This window comes from Rhinolophus hipposideros (genome assembly GCF_964194185.1).
Source record: "Rhinolophus hipposideros genome assembly, chromosome: 4".
NCBI lineage: Eukaryota > Metazoa > Chordata > Mammalia > Chiroptera > Rhinolophidae > Rhinolophus > Rhinolophus hipposideros.
Genome location: NC_138050.1, coordinates 60,763,415 through 60,780,532, shown reverse-complemented (window position 1 = coordinate 60,780,532; position 17,118 = coordinate 60,763,415). Strand labels below are relative to the sequence as shown.

Sequence of the window (17,118 nt, the reverse complement as noted above, 5' to 3'; positions counted from 1 at the left end):
TTCTGTAAGAAATGATTAGAGGTTACCTCTTAAGTTATTCTAGGGTGATAACTACTGTTTAAAAGTCAAAAAGTTGTTTAAATGAATCATGTTTCATGTTTTCTTATACTGAAATTGTTTTCTTATTTCTACCCAAATAGTTAATGCATAGTTTTATTTTATTTCTCATTCCACATAGCGAGACATTGTGTCATGATTTTTATAAAAGGCATATAAATATGTTTAGCTTCTCCTTCATGTATGGTTCCATACAGATTCCTGACAAGATGATTCTGTAAAATTATAAAACCTAGGTCTCCTGTTGACATTCATCTGAGGACAGGTAATGACTTCACCTGTGAGTCATTGTAAGTTAGTTCCAAAGATGTAAGGAAACCTCTTGCAATCACAAAATGGACAGAGAGGGAGATGCAAAATTTAAAAATGGACAATTGACCTAAGAACCTTCTCCTTCATGTTGGATGAGATCACAGGGCAGTGTAGTGAATAATAGTCTGAATACAGAACATCTTAAAGGAATGAAATATTTTTTTTTTGAATATACACTCTAGCCTTTTGAGCCTGTTTTAAATCTCATTTCAAAATGCCCCACTGCATAAAACCACCGAAGGAACAAGTTTCATAAATATTCTATTAGACTGGTTACACATGCCTCTCTGAGTCCATTTAAATTAGCACTATATCCAGAGTACATTCAGGGGAGTGATTTGTACAGGGTGACCGAGAGCCTCCAGCATTTCTAGAGATAGTCTAGAGAGATTACTTTGGAGACAAAAGAATCTGGGTCTGTTGTGCTTTGCCCACCACCCCTTGCTTCTTCCAGGTAAATTTCAGTTATCATATAAGCTTTATTTAGCAAGCTTCTTTCAATGATTTCATTTGTAATACAACATTTTTGCTGGTTTCTTCTTGCTGTTGTTGCTCAAATGTGAAAACCTTTGCTTTAGTGAAAGCAAACATTTCTTCCTGAATCACATCTCTACTCCAGGCAAACATTTCACATTCTATGCTCCAATAAGTATAATACTTTTAATTTTCCCTGCCTTTTTGTATTTTCTGGGCCTTTAAGTATTCACCTGAAGGCATTTAAAAATAATGTGTTACTCCAAAAGGAAATGAAGTAAGCGTCCGTGAAAGTGGTGTGGGGAGATCTCAGGACTGCAGGTCTACCTGGTCTTGTTCATGAATTGAAATCCAAATCAAAGCTGAGGTAGAATAAAATCAAAGGGAGAAAAAGGAGCATTTGTGCTTTCTCTTTGTCTAGTACTAGCACATAGCTTGCAGCTGCTCTGTATTTTATTCATGTTAAATCCGTGACTTAACTGAGAACCAGGCAGGAGAGCCCAGCATCAAGGATTTCCTTTCTCTTCAAATGCTGGTCACCACAACCAGCTAGAGCCACCCGCAGATTCCCTTTGTTGATAAGTGGTTCAGGAAGATAAGGGAAACCCTCCCCATCTGCAGGCTGCAAATGAACTGAACTGCAGCCCAGTTCATAAAATGGCTAACATTTACCCTCATTTTTGTAGGGGGTGGAAAAGTTATTTTTTTTTTTTATAGTAATAAGGTGCAATCTCTGAAGGCTGCTGAATAACCGAATGAAAAGAGCTTCTGCTAGTACAGCAGTCCAGGGAGAGATGAAGCAGGTAATTATTTAGAGATAATACTTCTGGAATAGAATGTTGTCACTACATAATGGTTCCCTGCTGATAGACAAATGCAGAGGCGAAGGCAGTGGACTTATTTTTTAAAGCAAGAGGCATTTTGTCAGTGACACAACTGCAGCTCTCTCTTTTTTTTTTTATTATTTAAAGAGTTTATTGAGGAAGGGGAACAGGACTTTATTGGGGAACAGTGTGTACTTCCAGGCCTTTTTTCCAAGTCAAGTTTTTGTCCTTTCAGTCTTAGTTGTGGAGGGCGCAGCTCAGCTCCAGGTCCAGTTGCCATTTCTAGTTGCAGGCGGCACAGCCCACCATCCCTTGCGGGAATTGAGCAGTTGAACTGGCAACCTTGTGGTTGAGAGCCCACTGGCCCGCGTGGGAATCGAACCGGCAGCCTTCAGAGTTAGGAGCATGGAGCTCTAACGGCCTAATCCACCGGGCCGGCCCACTACTGCAGCTTTTGAGATTACCTTTCCTTTTTTACCAAATGAAAGGTTGTAGATTTAATCATCATGCTTGATGGAGAACTGGTATCACAAAGTGACAGAAGTAAGCCCGGGGACAATAGCCTGCTGTGTGCACATTGACTTAGTAAATACTTTTGGCAGAGACTTTAGCCATTGAAAAACGATTTAGTTATAAATGAGTAGATTCTTGATTATGTATCTTCTCAAATTCCAAAGTAGTTATATTCCTGATAGTTAAGACTTAATATGCCTTTGCTTTGTCAGTTGTAAGTCATCTCAGTAATATATGAGATGCCAGCTTTAATTTTATTTCAGGGATGACATCTATAAGTTGAGGGTTTTGTATAGTTCTATAATTACATTGTACTTCAAGAACTCATCTGGCCCCACTCTGTTTATACCCAAAATAGTAATAGCTAACTTTTACTGAGAATTTACAATATGTTAGACACTGTTCTAAGAAATTCACATAATTTTTAAATTTATCCTATAACATTTTTTAAAAATGTAGTTTTTTATGCATGACAGTGCTTGGGAGAAGGTTGGCAATATGGTCAAAGATGGGATATGAAGCAGATCATGCAGGGTTCGGTCTTGTTAAGGATGTTTTGCTTATACTTTGAGTGATTTGAGAAAGCTTTTAAAGGTTGTGAGCATGAGTGATATGTACTCACTTAGTTTTGGCAGTCCATACTGGCTATTGTGCAGAAAAAACAGAGAAGAATGGAAAGGGAAGACAAGGGCACCAGTTAAGAATTTATTGCTATATTCCAAGCCAGAGATAACTGGCTTGAAATAAGTTTATGGCTTTTGGGATGATGAGGACATGTTGGATTCTAGATATTTTTCTGAAAATACTAATAGGATTTCTTGACAGAACATGAATGGGACATAGAATGAAAAACAGATCACGAATGGATCAATATTAGGGTGCCACAGAGGCAGCCCCATCAGCAGTGTTGGTCTTGACTGTGGCTGTGGGCAATGAATGGTTTTACCCAGAGGGCCCTGCGCTGTCTTTCTCTGTGCGCACCAGCCCTGCTTCCTGCTCCTACTCTCTGGCCTTGGAGTTCTCACTGGTGAGATTCTGCTACATCCTGGGGGCTGCTGCTCCCCGCTGCTCTCATCTTCCCTGCCATCTCGGACATTACAGCATTTGATGAGCAGAAGACCGGTTACAGGAATCCCGTAAACCACTGTAATATCCTGAATCCTTTTGCACTTCTAAGTACCTCATCCATACTTTCTTCGATGTCATGTTGCTTTGTGCAGCAGATTGGCTTACCCTGGGTTTCAATATGCCCCTTTTGGCATATGATATTTGGAGGTATCTGAGTAGACCAGTCATGAATGGACCAGAACTCTATGACCCTACAACTATCATGAATGCAGATTCTAGCATTTTGTCAGAAAGAAGGCTAGTGCAAATTATCTTTTAATCTTCTGGCATTTTTTTTTTTACTACCTATACAACATGATCTATGTTTTGGTGAGCTCTTAGAATACAGAGAAGAATTGGTCCAGTTAAGTGCATGCAAAAAGCCACCAAATGAAGGTATTCTATCCAGCAAGATCCTGTTTCCAAGAGTAGTTTATGGAATCTGATTAGTTACTTTAAAAGAAAATGACTTCTTATTTTTTAAATGTTTCCACATTTTTTGCTGTGGAAAGACTTTTCATTTTATAGTAGAATAAATAATTTAAATGGAATTATGTATAAATTAATATAAAATGCCAACCTCTGGTGTTGACAGACAGGTTTGAACTTGCACTTGTTATGAACAGCGATGATCCCTTGAATGATTGCATTAGTTATTGACTGACCTTAGTCCATTGGAAAGTTTTGTTTATAGGAACTTGTAGGGATCATTTTGGTTTTATTGAAATACCATTTAGTTATAAATTAGCTGTAGATAGCTGGTACTTTTCATGAACAGAAAATATGTATCTGATCTGTGGGAAATGTTATGGGTTTCCTCATCTATCATGTATATGATTATATATATGTATACATTAAAAAAATAAAAGTGGGATTTTTTCCTTCAACTTGAATATTAACACTGTACATTGCATCAGAGTAGTTGCTTTAATTCTTGAGCATAAATGAACATGATATAAAAATGTATGCTGAATTACTTATGAAGAATACATTTAAAGCTATTTTAAATGTGTTTTAAGCTGTAAGACACTACTTAGAAAATTTGTTATTATACTTACAGTTCTAGTCTTGTGGTAAAAGTATTCTTAAAAATTTGCAAGTACTTTAGAGATTTACGAAACTGAATGAGAGAGAACATTATGTAACCATCCTGCTGTTCCTTTAGTGCAATACAATAAAACTCTGAAATTAAGACTTATTTTCAGTGTATTGTTTTAAAGATTACAAATAGGTATTTATAAACTTGCTTAATCCATAAATCCATAATAAAGAGATGTACTGTCAATTTTTAAAAAAAAGAATGAATCAATATTTTGATGTAAGCCTCTAAGCAAATGGAAAACGGAGTTGTCCTTAGCTGAAAAAAAATATGCAGTAGATGTTTTCATTTTATCCAGGAAAAAATTAGAACTCAGGGGAATGACTTGTGCAAGATCTCATAGCTAATAAATAGTGATGCTTTGACTGAGTTGCATTGAATACCAATATTAGTCTTCTTGGTGTTTTTTTTTTAATTTTATTTTTTTACATTTTATTAATTTATTTTGACATTCGATATTATTTTATATTAATTTTAGGTGTACAGCATACAGGTTAGACATTTATATAATTTAAGAAGTGATCCCCCTGATTAGTTTACTACCCACCTGGCACTATGCATAGTTATTACCATATTATTGACTGTATTCTCTATGCTGTACTTTACATCTCCATTACTATTTTGTAACTACCAATGTGTATTGCTTAACCCCTTCACCTTTTTCACCCTGTCCCCCAACCCCGATCCCATCCATCACCCCGATAAGTCTAGTAACCATCTGACACCATACATAATTATTACAATATTATTGACTATATTCCTTATGCTATACCCTACATCCCCCTGACTACTGTGTAACAACCACTTTGTACTTTTTAATCTCTTCCCTTTCTTCACTCATCCTCAACCCCCTTCCCATCTGGCAACCATCAAGATGTTCTCTGTATCTATGAGTTTTTATCTGTTTTGTTTATTTTGTTCTTTAGATTCTATATATAAGCGAAATCACATTGCATCTGTTTTTTTCTGTTTGACATACTCCACTCAGTAAAAAGCGTCCAGGTCCATCCATGCCTCTGCAGATGGCAAAAATCCATTCCTTTCCATGGCCAAACAATTTTCCATTGTATATATGCACTACCTACTTTTATTCCATTTTTCCATCGATGGACACCCAAGCTGCCTCCAAATCTTGGCCATTGTAAAAAATGCTGCGATGTCCCCTCAAAGTAGCATTTTGGGTTTCTTCAGATAAATACCCAGAAGTAGGATTACTGGGTCCTTTTCTCTTGTTATAGCCTTTGTTTTAATGTCTATTTTGTCTGTTATAAGAATTGCTACTTCAGTTTTTGTTTGTTTTTTGTTTGTTTCCATTTTCATGAACTATCTTTTGTCATTACTTTCAGTTTGTGTATGTCTTTGGATCTAAAGCTCGACTCTTATAAGCAGCATATGTAAAGGTTTTGTTTTCTTATCCATTCAGCCACTTTATCTTTTGATTGGAATATTTAATTCATTTACACTTAAAGTAATTGTTGATAGATATATAGTTATTGTCATTTTATTATTCTTTTTTTTTTTATCTTCTTTGTTTTCTTTTTCTTAAAGAAGTCCCTCTAACATTTCTTATAATACTGATTTGGTGGTGATAAATTCCATTTGTTTTTTCTTGTCTGGGAAGGTCTTTATCTGTCCTTCGATTCTAAATGATAGCTGTACAAGGTAGAATAATCTTGGTTGTAGGCCCTTGCTTTTAATCACGTTGAATATTTTGTGTCAGTTCCTTCTGGCCTGCAAAGTTATTGTTGAGAAATCAGCTGATAGTGTTATGGGAGCTCCCCAGTAGGTAACTAATTGCTTTTCTCTTGCTGCTTTTAAGATTCTGTCTTTAACATTTACCTTTTCAATTATAATATGTCTTGGTGTGGGCCTCTTTGGATTCACGTTGTTTGGGACTCTCTGTGCTTTCTGGGCTTGTATATCTACTTCTTTTGCCAGGTTAGGGAAGTTTTTGTCATTACAATGGTACCTCAGTTTTCAAACGTAATCCTTTCTGGAAGACTGAGTTCTGAAACGTTTGAAAACCAAGGCACGATTTCCCCATAGAACGTAACGCAAAATGGATTAATCCGTTCGAGACCTTTAAAATCAACCCCTAAAACTACAAATTTAGCATGAATTTTACTATCTAATGATACCATAGATCCATAAAATTTACAGCATTCGTAAACCAAAATGTTTGTCAACAGAGATATTAAAAAAACGAGGTACCACTATATTTCTTCAGATAGGTTTCAATTCCTTACTCTCTCTTCTTCTGGTATCCCTATGATGTAAATGTTGGTATGCATGATGTTGTCCCAGAGGCCCCTTAAACTGTCATGTGTTTTTGTTTGTTTGTTTGTTTTTGCTATTCTGATTGGGTGTTTTCTGCTACCTTATCTTCTAAATCACTGATTGGATCCTCTACTTCATCTAATCTACTGCTGATTCCCTGTAATGTATTCTTCATTTCAGTTATTGTATTCTTTATTTCTGATTGGTTGTTTTTTGTGTTCTCTGTCTCCATTTTTATGTTTCCTATCTCTTTGTTGAAGTTTTCCCTGAGATTATTAAGCATTCTAATAACCAGTGTTCAGCTAGATTTCAGGTGATTCTCAATGGTGGTTGTTCTGTAGTTTAGTTGTAATTGATATGGTCCTGAAAGGAGGTGAGCACAGCATTTACCTACTCTGCCATCTTGACTGAAAAAAAAAATTATATAAATAAATAAATAAATAAATAAATATGTGTGTGTGTGTGTGTGTGTGTGTGTGTATGTGTGTCAGAGTTCTTAACAATTGTACTTTTGCTGTGTGGTCCTTAGAGTAGTAGTATCAACATTGAATCATGTGGGAGCTCATTAGAAATGCAGGATTTCAGACCCCACACCAGACCTACTTAATCAGAATGTGCATTCCAGTGCCTTCCTGAGTGGTTGACATTTTCCATGAAGTTTAATAAGGATCATTCCTTTATTACATGTTTGCCAACATGCTTTGCTTTTGATTAGAAGAGAAAGGGTTTAGAGTGCCTGGGTTGTTTATAATGTTTTCTTTGGCGGGGGGGTAAAAAATCATAGCGTACTTAGAGTTTGAGACTTTTCTCTGAGTATAGTGGGGAATATGATGCTACTAGTTTCCATGACATAGGGCAAAAGAGAAACCTGAGAAGTATCTATATGAAATCCTAAAAGAAAATAATGATAATAAATTTAAAAAGAGATTTTTGAGGTACCTAAGCGTATTTTAAAAATCATTTCCTCTTATGGCCTTGCATGAACCCTTTTAATTCTTGATCACTCTACTACATGTCCTAGCACTATCCTGGAACTAATTGGAACTACATTTGTAAGATCATTACAAGGGCTCTGAAGAAGCCAAATTACCCATGAAGGTGTGCTGGCCCGTTCTAAGATAAATGGTAAAATTTTACATATATTTGAAATCTGTAATTTAAATACATTAGCAATATGCTTAACTATTACAGTTCTGAAATACTTTCTTAATATGCAACAAAAGTGATATTTAAGCATTTGTCAAATTAATGTTTAAAAAGGGAGTTACTGTTTTTGAAAGATTGCATTAATTATTGGAGAGGAGAGGAAATATACTTAAATGACTTTCCATCATTGAGTAATATTTCAGTTCGGTATTTTGAACAGACCCTAGAAGAAACATGATAGTGCATTGTTTTAAATATCAGAAACTAAAAGCAGTAAGTGCAAAAGTGGTAAATAAGGTTAATTATTTTTTATCATATCTCATAATATATTTTTGTTGTTAACTTTGTTTGAACACTCAGTAGAAAAGAAACTGATATCTCAGGCTTGATGCTGCTTGTCAGTTTTAATATTACCATCCTAACAAAATAAATTAGAGTTTGAATGTTCAATTAAATAACCACAAATTGAAACCAAAAACATGCAGAGTGGATGAATATCAACGCCTTCTCTAAAGACAGTTGTCTAGACTGGGACTGTGGTGGTCCAGAGAAAGTGCTGTGACATCCTAATGTACCCAGCATAAACTATTTCCTAGATTTAAGACATTCAATGGTAAAGCATAGCGATAACTGACAATATTTGAATAACAGGTTTAGGATTTGAACACTGCATAAAATGTCCATATTAAAAAATTAAAAATAACAAATATATCATATTATTTGCAATAAAATAAAATTTAATTCAAGCCTTCTTCATAGAGAGTGTCTACAAATTCCTCAGAAACTCTTTTTGCTTTTTAAAAACATGCATCACTATGACCCAAACATTTTTATAGACTTTCCCATAATTCTTGATCTATTGTACATTTTGAAAATGACGATATAATTTCACGGCGCAGAAAAGAATAACAAGATTTTTTTTGTGCATTTCAATTAAAAAATGTAATTATAAATGAATAAAAATTTTCTCCAAGATAAGCCCCTTACTTTAAAAGCTAATTTGTCACTGATTGGTGTTAGTACTTGAATGATGGTTCTTTTGAAGAATCAGTCACATCTATCTTGCCTAGTTTTAAAATGTACCATCCACTCCAGGAAACCTGACAGCTTCTACTGCCTTTAATTGCATTGATTTTTGCTTTGCATTTGATAGTCTTTTTCAGGTACCATAACTTTCTTGTGTTTCAATGCTTTGTAAAGATATTTTAAATATAAATGAAGGCTGTGAATTTAAATTAAAATCCAACAGTGTGCATTCTTATTAAAGTTAATTCAATTGAAGAGGAAATCTAATCAGTAGACATTTGAGATTGATGTTAATTTGCCTCTTCTTAGGCAATGAAAGTATCTAATTTTTTAAAAAAATATATTTTTAAAAGATTCATCGTAATTTCAGAAACCTTAAAATATGAAAAAAAATTAGAGTCAAGGGATTGGCTCCTTAAATGCTTTCCAATTATGATTGTAGTATCCAATAGAAAGCCAAAGGAGTATCTTGAAATTGGCCCTGGAATAGGAGACATGATCTGAAATGAAGTCCTTCTTCAGCTATTTTCAGGCTCTGTGACTGCAGAGATCACTTACCTTTCTGACTCTCCTATATCTGCAAATAAGGATAACACTCTTGTTAGGATTAAGTAAATATTAATTTGTGGAGTTTTCTCTTCTGTTTCAGTAATCTCTATGACAAAGAGAATATGTTTTTTATATTTTGTTTTACTGTTATTTTCACTGCTTCTCCAAGTGTAGGATTTCTCTTTCATTTACATTTGGTTGTGGTCATTTCTTTCTAGCTTTATGTTACTATGATCACAGAATATAGCTTATAGACACTATGTTTTGGACTATTTCAATGATTTTTATATGATGTGGTATATGATGTAGATAATCGATTTCGGTAAATGGTCTATGGATAGTAAAAAAGAAAGTTGACATTTAATACATTAGCCCTATTGATTATTTTGTTCAATCTTACACGATCCTATTTTAATTTAATCTGTTCAAGATGGAAAAAAAGAGTACTAAATTTTCCCATACCACTAATCAATTTCTCATTTTGTTTCTAGCAGTTTTTATGTCATATGTATTAATGGTGCATGATACAGACAAAAGAAATCATGACTTCACATATTTATTAACATTGAAATTATAAAACAACAAAATCATATGACCTTCCTTTAATGTGGTTGTTCTGTATTAAATTTTACTGGGTATGAAATTTATGCTACCATCTGGTTTTTTTTCTTTCTTCTATACGCTTGATAAATCTTTGCCAACCCTTTCAATTTTATTCTTCATTCTTTTGAGTCACAATTGTCTCTTGTGAACATGACACACTTGGATTTATGATTTTGTTTATTCTTTATTTAATCTGTGAACCATTTCCCTAAGAGGGTGGGGATTAAACTATTTGAGTTTATTATCATAACTGATATATTTGATTTTACTTCTCCCAACTTGTTTTCTCCTTTCTTCATGCCATTTTTTATTTTCTGTTTTGTTTCAATTCCTATATAGGACACATTTCGTAGGTTTTAATCTCCCATGCTTTGCAAATAAATATATTTGTTTTTATTTCTCCTAATGGTTACTTTGTATTATTTTAAAAACCTTTAGTATTAATTTTCATTATTAACGAGGTCTTAAATTGAATGGTAGCATTTGTCCTTCACCTATTTAAAATAAAAAATGCAGCATCTTTTTATTTTCCTCTTATCTTTACACACTGGAATTATTGATACAACTTTGAATTTTAGAACCAGGTAAGTCAAATTAAATGATGACTATTTCAGAGTACTTCTGTTTCAAGCACTATTTTGGACATTTTCATTGAGCTGTGCAACCCTATTATAATGTCTATCAAATCTAACTACTATGATTACAGTGCTCATAACCAGTTAGATTTTCCACTTCTCCCATATTTTTGAGTTCTTTTGTTCACATTTCTCTGTTACTCATTTTGGAGTTAATTTTTAAAGAATTTCATTTGGGCAATTTATTTTTAAAAACCTTGAATATCCAAGATTTTTTTCTGTTGCCTCAAACCTGAACATCAATTTTCCTGTGGAAATCACTATCTCTAATGATCATATTTTATGTCCAAATGCCCCATTTTCTTCTGTTTTAATTATAATACAAGCTGATCCTTTGTGGGTGATCTACACTTATTTTCCACATGTATATTTAAAGTTGTCATTATGTGAATTTCTTTTAATTGGTCTTTCTGTGGAACATGGTAAGTTGGTTTTAGCTTCATACTGAGATCTGGTTTTAGGGACAAAATGTATTCTTCAGTGATTTTTTTCAATATCAATTTGTTGTGCTTGATTCTTCCTAGGGAAGAGCCATGATTCTTAGATTGGATAGTTGTACATTTAGCATCATCTTCCATTAGTTTTGTCTTTATTCATTTCTTCTGTATTTGGGAAATATTGTTAAATTTGTATTACAACTCACTGATTAAACTGATCCCCCTTTGTAAGTGCTATTCTTTGTTGTTTTCACTGGAGAATTGAATGTTACAGATATTCTTTTTTTTTTCAATATTGTATCAGTTTATACATATTGTGAGAAACTTTTAACAGTATGCATCCATTTCCTTTCCTTCGCTTTTATGTTATTGTTTACATACATTTCAATTCTACGTATATTATGAATCCCTCTGACATAGCAGCGAGCCATTACATTTCCAGTGTCTCTATTCCTAATGCTGTACTCCACTTCTTGTAAGTATATACATACATATATATACATATATGTATATACATATATATACATATATGTGTGTGTGTGTGTGTGTGTGTGTGTGTGTGTACAGTGCAGTGATCAGGCATCTACATCATCCCTGAGGGGGTCTCCCAAATGGGACAAGTGTCCATCGGATACCCTACAAAATCTTTACAACATTATTGATTACGTTCCCCAAATTAATTTTCAAAATCCTGTGGCCATCTTGTGGTTACCGACTGTTTTCTAATCCCTTCAACTTTCCCCTTATCCCCATCCATGTTGTTGCAAATGAGGACTGGAAACATTTTCAACAAATGGTGCTGGAACAATAGAATAAATGAATGGACCCCTATGCCATACATAACCAAATGCAAAAGCTAAACAGTAAGGTTTCCAGAAGAAAACATGAGTCATTTCCATGACTTAGGGCTATGTTGAGATTTTTGTAGGGGACACAAGAAGCACAAACCATAAAATAAATATTGATACATTGAACTGCTTCATTAAAAAACAATAAACTCTAGTTATCAAAGATATTATTAATAAAACAAAAAGGAAAGTTTCACATAATATAAAATAGTCTCTCTGTCTCTCTCTCTGTGTCTGTCTGTCTCTCATATATATATATGTATGTGTGTGTGTGTGTGTGTGTATATATATATATATATATATATATATATATATATATATACATTTTAAGAAAGGAAAACTGCCACTATGGAAGGAAGTGTGGAGGTTCCTCAAAAAATTAAGAGTAGAACTACCATATGACCCAACAATCCCTCTCCTGGGTATCTACCCAAAAAATCTGAAAACATTTATCCATAAAGATACATGTGCCCCGATGTTCATTGCAGCTTTATTTACTGTGGCCAAGGCATGGACACAACCAAAGTGTCCTTCGATAGGTGATTGGATAAAGAAGTTGTGTATATACACAATGGAATACTATTTTGCCATAAGAAAAGATGAAATAGTACCTTTTGCAACAACATGGATGGACCTTGAGATTATTATGCTAAGCAAAACAAATCAGAGAGAAAAATTGGAGGACCATATGATTTTACTGATATGTGGGATATAAAACTGAAAACAACAAAGGAACAAGACAAACAAATGAAAAACAAAAACTCAGACACAGATAATAGTTTAGTGGTTACCAGAGGGTAAGGGGGGAAGGAGGTTGGTAGATGAGGGTAAAAAGAATCAAATATATGGTGATGGAAAGAGAAGTGATTCTGGGTGGTGAACACACAACATGATATATTATAGAATTGTACATTTGAAACCTATGTAAACTTTACTAACCATTGTCACCCCAATAAACTTTAATTAAAAACGAAATAGAAAAGAAAACTGTACTAAAATTGTAATACTCAATATATACCGATAACAAAGAATGAATACAAGTCACATTTGATTTCTGCAATTACAAGAGGTGCTCAGTGGTTACCATTAGCATCCAGACACTTCTGATTATGGAGAACTACTGCTTGAGCAACGTTGACCAAAGTGTCCACTTGTATACATTTTTTTGGCACCCCGATATACATGTGTGTATATATGTATATATATATGATAATAACTTGTCCCTAAAATAATAAACAATCTTTATTACTTAGTAATGAAAAGATAAACAACCCAATTATGTAGGAAAAAGACTTGACTAGACTTTACAGAAGATGATGTATGCTTGACATGACCATATGGAAAGGTATTCAAAGTTACTATCAGGGAAACATAAATGAAAACCCAGTGAGTTACCACTACACAACCACTAGATGGACAAAATTAAAGAGACTAGAAATACCAAATGTTGGTGAGGATGTGAAGCCCGGAACTCTTATATATTGTTACTGGGAGTATAAAATGCAACACCTACTTTGAACAAAGTACACTATATGCTATGGCTCAGCAATACCACTTAGGTGTTCATCCAAGAGAAATGTCTGCAAAAAATAGTTATGAATAAATGATGGTAATTCATAAAATAGGGAAGGGAATGCACAATGTACACAGAAATATGGAGTCTATGAAGGATATACACAAAAATATGGATGTATTTAAACAGCTTTTATTTTCATTAATCAAAAAATAAATTTGGGAGGAAGATACATTATTTTCTTCTTTTACCAGAGTTTTTCTTAAAGGAGACTATCAGGTTTTCAAGTTTGGAAGTAAGAATGTTCCTTTTCTGAAAATTTGATTCTGTTCTTCTCAGAAGAGAACTCCTGAGTCACAGACTAAGTTAAGCATTTAGTTTAATTTCACATGCTAATATTGCTTTTATCTAATAATTGCTGTTAATGCCAACCAATGGTTCTCAAACCAGGATGCACATCAGAACCACCTGGGGTTTCAGATTCAGTAGGTCTGAGGCAGAGCCTGAGAATTTTCTTTTTTCTTTTTCTTTCGTTTTTTTTTTGTGTGTGTGTGTGTGTATTTCGTTTGAGTGGGGAAAAAAATCCTGTTATCACATTTGCTTATCATAAAAACAGAATTTCCCATAGGTCAGAATTTAAATGAGGGCTATTAAAAAGAGATGGCTCTTTTGGTCTTCTATTTTTTATAAATAAATATATATCTTTGTTCACTTACTATTTTTTTTTGTCCACCCACTATTTTTAAAATTCCCATCCCCCCAATCTCTTCCCCTTCGGCAATCATCAATTTATTTTCTGTATCTATTTCTATTTTGATTTGTTTATTCATTTGTGGTTTTTTTTGTTTTTTTTTTTTTAGATTCCACATATAACTGAAATCATATGGTATTTGTCTTTCTCTTTCTGACTTATTTTTCTTAGCATAATACCCTTTAGTTTCACTCACATTGCAAATAGTGGCATTTCATTCTTTTTGTTTGCTGAATAGAAATATTCCATTGTATCTATATACCATGTCTTATTTATCCATTCATTTACTGATGGACATCTAGATTGCTTCCATATCTTGGCTATTACTAGTAATGCTGCAGTGGACATAGGAGTACATATATCTTTTCAATTTAGTGTTTTGGTTTTCTTTGGATAAATAGCCAGAAGTGTAATTGCTGGATCACATAACAGCTATATTTTTCATTTTTCTTGAAGAATCTCCATACTGTTTTCCATAGTAGCTGCACTAATTTACAGTCCCACCAACAGTGCATTAGGGTTCCCTTTTCTTTACACCCTTGCCAGCACTTGTTATTTGTGGATTAATTGATGATAGCCATGCTGACAGTTGTGAGGTAATAACTCACTGGGGTTTTAATTTGCATTTCCCTGATGATTAGTGATGTGAGGATTTTTTAACATGTCTGTTGGCCATCTGTGTGTCATCTTTGGAGAAATGCCTGTTCAGGTCCTCTGCCCATTTTTTTTTTTTAATTGGACTGTTTGTTTTTTTGGTGATAAGTTGTATGAGTTCCTTATGTGTTTTTAGGATTTTAACCCCTTATTATATGTGTCATTTGCAAATATTTCTCCCATTCAGTAGATTATCTTTCCATTTTGTTGATAGTTTTCTTTGCTGTGAAAAATCTTTTCAGTTTGATGTAGTCCCATTTGTTTATTTTTTCTTCTGTTGCCTTTGCCCTAGGAAACATATCCAAAAAGATACTGCTAAGAGCAATGTCCAAGAGTTTCCTTCCTATGTTTTGTTCTAGGAGTTTTATCATTTCTGGTCTTACACATAAGTCTTCAATCCATTTTGAGTTTATTTTTGTACATGGTATAAGAAAGTGGTCCAATTTCATTTTTTTTGCTTGTGTCTATCCAGTTTTACCAAAACCATTTATTGAAGAAACTATCTTTACACTGTCGTATATCCTTGCTTCCTTTGTTGTATATTGACTGTGTAAATGAGGATTTATTGCTGTACTCTCTATTCTATTCCATTGATCTATATATCTATTTTTACACCAATACCACACTTTTTAAAATTATTGTTGCTTTATAGTATAGTTTGATATCAGGGAGCATGATACCCCTCATTTTGTTCTTTCACAAATTTCTTTGACTATTCAGCATCTTTTGTAGTTACATATACATTTCAGGGTTAGTTCTAATTGTGAGAATAATGATATTTTAATAGGGATTGCATTGAATGTGTATATTGCTTTAGTAGTAAGGACATTTTAACAATATTAATCCTTCCAATCCATGAGCAAAGTATATCCATCCATTTATTTGTATCTTGTTGAATTTCTTTGTTCAGTGTCTAATAGTTTTTAGAGTACAGGTCTTTCACCTCTTTCGTTAAATTTATTCCTAGATATTTTGTGATTTTTGATGCAATTGTAAATGGGGTTGATTTCTTAATTTCTTCTTTTTTTTTGATTGCTTTTTATTGGTACATAGAAAAAACAATAGAATTCTCATTTCCAATAAGTTCCCAGGTGATGCTAACACTGCTGATCTATGAACAGGAGTACTAGTGGATAATGGGTTCTCTTGGTAACAGTTGAAGCACCGAGAAAAGTAGTTAACTTTCAAATATGTATTTCAAAAAGTATATGAATATCAGTATATGGTGGAAGCACCGTCTGAGTTCTGCCCTTCAAAGTATATCACTGATCTGCCAACTGTTTGAGTTCTTTTAAGCCACTTAAGGCACATTTATAATGAATGTATCTACTTTTGGTCAAAATCGACTGTTTTCATATCTACGTGACTTGAAAAGTAGTAATCATGAAATGTTATTAAGCTATGTTATTCATTTATTTAAGGGAGTAGAATCATGTGGTAATTTTATTACTGGCCCAATTCTTCTTCCATGAATGTTGCCATATGAATGTTGTTATATTGTTATATGGGATGCAGGCATGGGGAAAGCTATTTTCCCACCTGACAACAAGCTTAGACATTTGAGCTGTCATGGCCAACAAAAAGCAAGTGGGATGTACAGTTATGAGTAGAAGCGTTGAGAGCCCTCCTGTGATTTGTGAACTGTTTATTTCTCCCTCTGACATAGATAGTGGCTGCTCCTTTGACCAGAATGAGAAAAATCTGTGCAGAAAAGTTCAGCCAGTATGTCACCTGAGCAAGAAATAAATATCTGTTATTTATGTCAGTGAGATTCGGGGCCTATTGTACTAAAATCTAGAGAATATTGTTGAATACTCCATGTCTCCTACTTGATGTCAGTTATTGGGCTAAGCTGATTGTGTAGTATTTTAGTTTTAGTTACCATAATAATCCTATTAGTTAGATATTCTTACTCAAATTATCAGGAAGGAAATAAGGTTTACAGAGAGTTAACTACACTAATTGCTAAAAAATTTCTTTCAATTATACCATGGTGTAGTAATGCATAAAATGGCGAAATATAAGTAAATAAAATTATATCCAAAGACGGTAAAGTTTATTAAGAAATATTATTAGTTTAACCTTTCTAATCCCAGTATCTTAATCAATTAAAGCAACTATGGAAAACAGCAGAATCTCCTCCACCAGAATTGGTTTTTCCATGCAAAATTGATTAAATATATTTTTAACCACTCAAAGCAAAATCCTCAGTTAAAAATATTTCCTCTTCAAAACTCTGAGTATAATATGATTGAGTTTTTTTGGCATAGATGGGCTAATATCAGAATGTGCT

General features: G+C 33.6%; 1 protein-coding gene and 1 pseudogene across 2 annotated transcripts in view; both read left to right on the top strand.

Moving 5' to 3' along the window:
- Window positions 1-17,118, top strand: part of ITGBL1 (integrin subunit beta like 1) — a 201,082-nt gene that overhangs the window by 128,477 nt on the left and 55,487 nt on the right. The window lies entirely within an intron of this gene.
- On the top strand, window positions 3,117-3,629 carry LOC308496753 (protein cornichon homolog 1-like; annotated as a pseudogene). The gene has a single exon. The product of its transcript is annotated as a protein cornichon homolog 1-like (transcript).